We start from the raw sequence: 8,637 nt of genomic DNA, 5'->3' as shown, positions 1-8,637 counted from the left end.
TCGTATTTGACTAAGAAAATCAATGTGAGGCGAATCATTGTTTTAAACCCACGCCCTCGGGGTTCTCTTGCATGTGTCTTGATTTTTTTTTCTTTCTCAGTGTAACCTGAGGTCAATTAGTTCACCTGTTACCTTTTTGGCGTGGACATGGACTTCCACTCTCAGTTTGTTTGGAACAATACGTGGCCATCAAGTGCAGAGTCAAGACCCCTTTCTCGATCACTGGCTCATTCACAGCTGCGTGGCTACCGGCTGACCAGTCACTCAGTCATATTCTTACTGGTGTAGGTGGGTTTTTATAGCAACAAGTCCTCCAACCTAAAGAACCCTATAGGTCGTCCAATGCGACCCATAGGAGTGCACCATTAGCAGGTGTAACGGACCTTCGCTGTCACGGTTACAATAATAAACACGATGTCCAGGTTGTGGAATGGTGATGGATGAAGGGGGCAACGTTGACCGTCGGTTTCACACGATGAACAAACGGCGTTCTCCTGTGTGAAAGTCCCGCGTTTTCTCGACCCATCCATGACCTCAACCCTCCTCCTAATGCGGAGTTTGCCACTCTTTATACTACTTCACCTGACTTCCCCCTTTGCTGCCGTCATAATCACTACGGGCCGCCAGAAGTCGCCTAACCATAAAACACGACTGTGGGTTGCAATGAGCTGCTTGCATAGACAACACCGACTGAGGTTTGACCACAACTGTAATGCGACTCGAGTGCTTATCGTTTGGTGACAAGTTCCTGAAGGAGTAAGAAAATGTAGACTGAAATGTCTGAGGGTTTTTAAGTCTAAAAGGCACTACATATTGATATGACACCAACAGTAACCTCAGCTCAGGAGAATAAAACATAAAATCCTGCCTATATTACCATAGATCTCATTTATGCTCATAGAAACAGTACACAGAAAAAAAACTGCAACCGAACCCACTACTTCTGGACTGTTCAGCCTGTTGGCATTGAGTCTCAGCTTGTTGCTGGTTGCTGCTGTCGACCCCATTGTTCATCTCTCCTTCCTTTGTTCTTGTGGCTCCCGATGGCTGCAGTGGCCCGTGCTGACCACCAGAGGGGAGTAGCGAACTTCAGTGAAGGCCGTCGGCGGCGCCTCCTCTCCTCATTGTTGTCCTGCAGCTTCGCCTGGTGATCAGTGTTTCTCTGAGTGGAGGAATGTGCTCTTCTTTGTCCTGGAGGGGGGAGAAGAAAGGAAGTAAAAATGAAAATAAGAAGCTTCTCTGTTCTTGATGTCTATTTGTAATCACTATGTAATGGCGCCCTTAAGTCGGTGGTAGATTCAAGTCACATTTCAAACCCAATCAGCAGTAGATTCTCTAAATAACTGTCAATAAATAATTGTCAGTTTTCCCTTCGTCCCTACATCAGTGTTTCTTGGCTGAATGCAGCAGCAAAAGCTTTCGATGGCTTCCTTTGTTTAATCACTTGTTTCTTCCTGAGATTCGTCTTCAGTCAAAGCCCATATGCCAACTGCAAAAACCCCCCCCCCCCTTTGAGAAATGGCAGAAGCCCCCCGCCCAATGCCACCTTGTTGGAGAGTTGAGCCCGTATCGGCTGAAGTCTTTCTCAGTAATATTACTTTAATGGCGTTATTGTGAGTTATGACAATCTCACCCACACCGTCATTAACCCACTGGTCCTTAATCTCAGCGAGAGGAGCACCTGTCAGGCTTCGTTAGCCATTAAACCGTTAATAATCTCTGCCCGCGTCCACGCACGCACACACTCTGCAGCCGCGGAACGTGGAAAAAGAAAACGATTAGACCAGTGCTTCTTCATCACCTCTGATGAAAGCGGTGAAGGGCTGCGGAGATCTCGGGTGAGATGGAGAAGGTAAAAAACACGGTCCCTTAATGAGGTCGGCTAGATTGAGTATTATCAGTGGCCCTCCAGGGCAGTTATACATCTACTGCTGCTGGGCTGTTGCCATTACATGTATACCTTGTAAATCCCATGTGAGCACTGATTCATCCTTTAACTTGATTTTAAGTTTGATATAATATCATCCAGTATGTGCTCAGCAGGTTTAATGGTCTAAATGCTCATTAAAAGCTCTCTGAATCCTTGGTAGAGTTTCTGTGACTCATGCTGATCAGTCTGGCAATGAGGACTCACTTGAGTTCGTCACGTAGCAGCTATAATTTGTTGTTGACACCTGAAAACCTGTTATAACCTTTTTTTTTTTTGGGTCACTGCACCCCATTTATTTGGAAACTTTCCTTGACACTGAGGATTTGGTAAATGCAGCGAGATATTCAAATTAGTAATTTATACCCTCAGATTACTAGACCGGGCGATTAGTATGTATCCTTTAAGTTCATCTTTTGGAGTTAGTGCCTCTGAATTTCCTTGTAATTATTAATTTAAGGGCATTTATTATGCCTTCGACGGTAGAGAGAGGACAGGAATTACTGGAGAGAGATGGGGAATGTCATGCAACGAAGATCTCCCGATGGATTTGAACTGGGGACGGCGCGGTTCACGGCTGGTGCATTGCAGCCCCTTAGCTACCAGGGTGCCCTGAACCTTTACATTTTTAAAGGCCATCGCGTGGTGGTGGTGGTGGTGGTGGTGGTGGTGTACGACGTGCATCAGAACAGCCTCGCTCATTTTTTTTATCTGTCTAAGCTCAAACATCAGCGTGATGTGCGTCAGCTCATCATAATACACCACTGCCCCATTTGACATGCTTCATCTCTCCAATAAAACAGCAATTTTATCACATTTGCTCCCCAGATCTGCACATTATGGCTACTTGACTATGACTACGCCTTCTGTCTGCATGTTGTGTCTGATGCAACAATGACTTTGCCAGTGTGTGTTACACTTAAGTCATGCTCTATATTATGTAACCCCCTGTCTGTAAAAACTACTGTATGCTTATATACTACTCAGCGGTCTGGAGGGAACATAATTGCTTTGTATGTGGTCGGTGCACAAAGCGGAGGACTTTAACACCAGACCGGGGTTTGCGTCCTGAGTAAAATGTTGCGTTACGGAGAAGCCAGTGGTCTCCAGCCAAGGGGTCGCAAAATGATTGCCCCGGTACTTCGAGAGCAGAAATTACGGTATGGTTAATGGCACGATTCGTCAAAGATTTCCCCCCGAGCTGTGTAGGAACAACCTCACATCCCCTTTATGTGCTTTGTGCTGAAAGTAAAAAAGAAAACGGTTGTTTTTCTTACTTAGTTCTTGAAAAGTTGACATTGTGGAGATGAAGGGTTTTCACCTGACAGCAATGATACACTGCTGGTGTGTGTGTGTGTGTGTGTGTGTGTGTGTCTAGCAGGGTGCCGACAGGCACTCTGTCAGACAATTCCTGATCTGGACCGCAGAGTTCATGACCCTGTGAACTATAAAACACCAGTACCAGGCCTCTTGACGTTGGATTGGCGTAAATAGCCTCTGGTCAGAGTATGTGTGTTACAAAAGTCAGATGATGATGATGATGATGATGATGGTGATGTATACTTGCACCTATCCTGACCTCTCCTCTCTGCGCCCCCTGGGGCAGGATGTGCCTCTAATCTCTGTGTTGTTCTCGGTCAACAAAGGGAAGAAAAATACGAAACTGATGAATCGCCTCCGAATGCGTCATTCTGACATCCAATATCGCCTTTTGTTCACACAACAACCGTCGCTGCTCCCATTTTTATGAACCGCCTAATTATTTCCACATGGCAGATGATATTGAGAGACCTTATCTAAACGAGCACAGTAGTCACTCTATTATTGTTCATAATCCATTATGTTGACATTACAAATTGATAATTTCTTTCAAGTGAGGGATGAAAATCTGGAGCTGGAGCGGCGCCGATTTAAACACCCTCAGTATAGAAAGTGGTACCTCTGTGACCTCTATTGTGTCTCCTGCTCTTTAATTTATCACACACACACACACACATAAGCATAGCATATTAATTCACAGCAATCCATTAGGCCATAGGAGGTCCGCGGTCTATAAATCAAAACTAAAGGGCCGGCTAATTGACTCATACACAAAGGAACAGGACGGCCGTGAAGAAGATGGGAAGAGATAGGAGGAGGGGAAGAAGAGATTAAGGAGAGGGGATGGGGAGGAAGGGGTTAATGGGAAAGGAAGTGAAGGACAGGAAAGAGAGGAGGAAGAGGAGCAGCGGCACTCTATCGCTGCCTTTGACCTGTGTGCCTCCTTTGTTCTATGACTGATGGTATTCGGCGATGACACACATTGCTTCTGAGCCCCTGTGGCCGCGGGCTCGATCTCACCACCTATAGGGCCCCTGTGCCGCGGCAGCGGCATATAGGGGCCAATTCTCGCAGGGCTCTTAGCGGTACAGCTAATTAGCTAAAAGGGGTCATTTGTATGCAGCTTCTCTGTCTCTTTATCTCACGCTCTCACGCTCTTTCTTTTCCCTCTCTCTTGGTCTTCGTCTCTTTCTCTCTCTCGGTTATCAATCCATTTCCTCCTCGTCCTTATCTCAATTTGTCTCCAAGACTGTAATTGTATCTGGTCTAATAATTAGCGTAACTCAAGTCTAATAAGTCGGCTGTTAGCTTGAACAGATTAGAGAGAGAAACTTTAATTTCCTCCTCCTCGCTACCTCTGCGAGTAACGCACATGAACTCCTCCTAATCTGTTAAACTTCTCTCTAGTTTCTGTACCGGAGGAATGAACAAAACGTGTGGTTCATTTTTCTTCTCTTTTTCGTTTTACACTGATTAAAGTGTGCGCGGAGATACGGGTCTTTCAGGCCCGGTCCAAGTGATGATCAGTCCAATCTGCAGCCATCAGAGACCATTCCTACGCCCCTGTGCTTTATGCGTATGCTGTGGGTCTGGGGTCTGTGTCAGCACCTTCGTTACCCTAGGGGATCCAAGTGGACTCGTGATCAGCTCTGATCACACGATGGGCAGGGCCATAGCTGCCACTGAGGACATCAAGCGGACACCAGTCAGTCCACAGTTTAAAACAGACGGTTGTACTGACAGGCTCATTATGCAGTTTTTTAGACTCCATATGAAAACACATTGCGTTCCACACCATTTTTAAGGCTCCTTTATTTTACCAGTGAATTGCTATTAATCTTATCAGGATGTTTCCTGGAACAACCCTAGAAATGATGTTTCTATGCAAACAAACTGCAAATGCAAACATGTTTCGCAGGAAACATGATTGCGACCATGATTACGTTTTCTATTAACATAATGAGGAGATGTTGTTAATTTATGTATTTGGCAAGCGACAATTATGTTGATACCGAACATATCGAGGAAATGAACAGACAACATTATTTGTTTTCCACCAGAACATCTGCTCGTGCAGCAAAACATCCACTTGCAGCGACTCCAGCATCATTAAACCGGTTCAATGGTTCTGTTTAGACTCTCGCAGCTCACACGTCCTGGTCTGGTTCAACACAGTAAAAAGGTCACAGCGACTTCAGACACAAGCCGTTTATTTACTTTAAACCAAAACCACCCTCTTTCCCGAATCTCATCCAAAGAGCTGTTGTTGCCTGAACCACAGACGGGACACTGACGTGACGCTCGTGCGCTCTACGCGCCCGCCATCCACCCCAGCCACCTCCCTGCTGGCGAATCCGCTGACGTTAATCAATGTAGCGCTTCATTGATTCAAAAAATACATCGCCTCTGAATAATCCAGCCAGTGATTACAAAAGGGATTTGCTATCGCAGTTTAGTTGTGTAGGGACGTAATTTCTAGGAGACACGGATGGCTGGAAAGAGCTATGTAATTTGCCCCTCATTAAAAGTAGTTTATGATAGATATGTGATGGTGTTCAACGGATAAACTTCCGAGGAATCCGTTCCAATTAAATGCCAAGTTAGCCTTAGCTAGAGTTAGGGCACAGTGGGTGACCTGAACGTGCAGAAATTAACACAGCCAACTAAACTCACTACAGGAACGGTCTCAGAGCTTTGTCTCTGTTTTCCCCATAATTAGCACCAACCTACAGTATATTGCATTTTTCAGGAAATAATGGACCCATGAAATAAAGCACGACACAACTTTTATTTATCACTTTTTATTTTTTTTGAAAATTAATTAATGCATCTCCCTTGTGGGTGCGTTTTTTTGACCTATGAAAACCTCTTTTCTTCTCTTAATGATGTAGCATCTTTCTACCTTTCTCCCATATCTTTGTTTGCTTTCCCTCCTTCCCTCCTTTATTTCCTTCCTCCTTTCCTCTTTCCTCACTTACATACACCCACACACACACACACTGTACCTCTCAGCCCCCCAGCTTTTTTTCCCAGCTTTCGTAGGGGATTGATGGAGATATGGGAGGCTGTCATGCAGTAAATAGCATGGACATTGGCTCCCCGCCACGAGATGGGAATCAAGCCTGCCTCTTGTGCTCTTAACGCTTCCCCTCTCCTCTCGGCTTCTCCCCTCTTTCACCGTAACTCTCCTTTTCCTCCCACCTCATACTCTCCACCTGAAAAAAGCGTTAAGCAGGGACTGTGGACTGTGCGCAGCCACTGTGAAGCCTCCCTGCCATCCCTCACCCTGATGCACGAGCCAATCTGCCTTCCCTAACAAAAGCTTTTGCAACACATCGCTCCTCGTCCTCCTTCAAACGCGTCTTTTGCTCCTTCTCCTCCTGTTAATCTACCTCTCCCTTCTTTTGTCTCCTTCTCCTCCTTTCCATTTCTTTGTGTTGCTTGCTGAATGAATTATTTCCCTGCGTTGTTTCATCAGGCATGCAAAGTGTCTCATTGCGGCATCATGGACAATGAGTCCCTCTGGCTTGCGAAAGGTTAATGCTTTGGATGACTGTAAATTGTTTGGCTATTTCAAGGGGCTGTGAAAGGGATAACTCAACCATAAAATTTGATTGGCTGCCTCCCTTCTCTTCCTCCTCCACCTCTCTCATCTGCAGCATCCCCTGTCACTTCCCTCAATCATTCTAATTTTCCTTCTTTCTATCTGTGGAGTCCATTTTCTCTCTCCACCTTTACCTTCGCTGTTCACTTCATCTTCATTTTACCATTTTCTCCTTTTGTTACTCAAATGAGTTCAAAGGCGCTGAGGCTGAAATCGCATCCCTGCGGCGTCCTCTGTGGCTTTTTATCCCGCAGTAAGGGAAGATTTCAGAGAAACTAGCCCCTCTCCCTTTATATCTCCGACCACAATTTACAGTGTGGGACTACAGTCGGGAATCACTTTGGCTTGTCTAAGAGCAGAGTGACTTGCGTGTCCTCACATGTTTATCATTAGGCCCAGCTGGAGCAGACAGCATCCCCACGTCGCCCTCCATAAAGCAATGACCCCTCAACTCTTTGGACAACAAAGGCTGGCGTCTGGGTGGCTCAGCGGGCCGAGGCGTGTTTGTGTTCCCCTTCACCGTATGAGGTGAACTGGGGTGAAGTTACACTGGGTTTGTTTTTCTACCATGATTATTACAAGGCCTCCAACTGAAACGACCAAACGGGTCATTTATCAGCTCCTTCCACAATAACCGTGTTGTGACCCGGGGCCCTTGCTGTCAGGACAGTAGTTTGCCAGTGTCCTTCCGAAGCGCATACGAAAGTTACAAAACTGTTTCACGTGGGACGTATTTTCTGATCTGCCACATCCGTGGTTGAGCTTAGGCAACCAAAACTACTCAGCTAAGGTCAGAGAACGATCCAGCCCACGATCATAGGAATTCACACTTTGCGCCCAGTGCCAATTTGAAGTGCCAACACAAGAAGCAGTGTGTGTTTTATACCGCTCAGCGAGGAAGCGAGGGTGCGGAGGTCGCCGTGATAGATGTGTGTGTAGCTCAGCTGACTTTAATTCAGATCAGTGTTTGCGTCCCATCACAGGCCTGAAACTGTGTTCTCTGGAATCTCTGGAATCTCATACCCTCATTATCTTTACATTCACTGCTCTTGTTTTGTTTTTTTTTAAATTCATTAATTTTAATTAATTTTTTTTTTTTTTTGTGGCAATTATCGCTTGATACACCGCTTCACTTTACGACTACATTCTCAAGAACTACAAATGTAAACAGCTGACTGTGCGAGTCACAAATTGGAAGCTAATTGAAGTGGACCTACTGAACATGTGCGTAGATGGAGAGAGGAGAAGTGGGCTATCCTGCGGCAGTGGTTTGAGACGTTTCTGTGTACATTTATTTTTATTTTTCACCATGAAACTGGGTCTTCACTGACCAACTGAATTCAATTTTGATCCAAGCTCGTTAAAGCTGTTGTCGTCCTTGAAGGAACCATTAAACCTTCCTTCAGGGGCGAGTGTGTTGTACTGAAAACATATGTTTTGTTGGAGTATTCCTCGAAGAAACTACTACAAAATTAAATGCTTATGAATGTTTAATTGCATCTTGGCTACAGCATTAAATACATATAGATTATATTATCTTTTTTTATTGTTACGAACAAATCCCCCGAAGAGACTAAAACTAATAATAAATGAATGCTAACAAGCTTAGCCCCTCTCAAGGCTGAATTACCAACTGGGCAAAATGGGCACAACAGGCAACACCAGACCGCCAGGGGCTCTAAAAGGTTGTGGTTCACTGCATATAAACTGGTTAGATTATCTGATTAACTGCAAATTTGTTGGGGAATGTTCACCACTCAAGCGCAGTAGCAACTGAGGCGAGTGG

This window comes from Xiphias gladius, chromosome 6, assembly GCF_016859285.1.
Source record: "Xiphias gladius isolate SHS-SW01 ecotype Sanya breed wild chromosome 6, ASM1685928v1, whole genome shotgun sequence".
Lineage (NCBI taxonomy): Eukaryota > Metazoa > Chordata > Actinopteri > Istiophoriformes > Xiphiidae > Xiphias > Xiphias gladius.
This window is presented reverse-complemented; position numbering follows the sequence as displayed.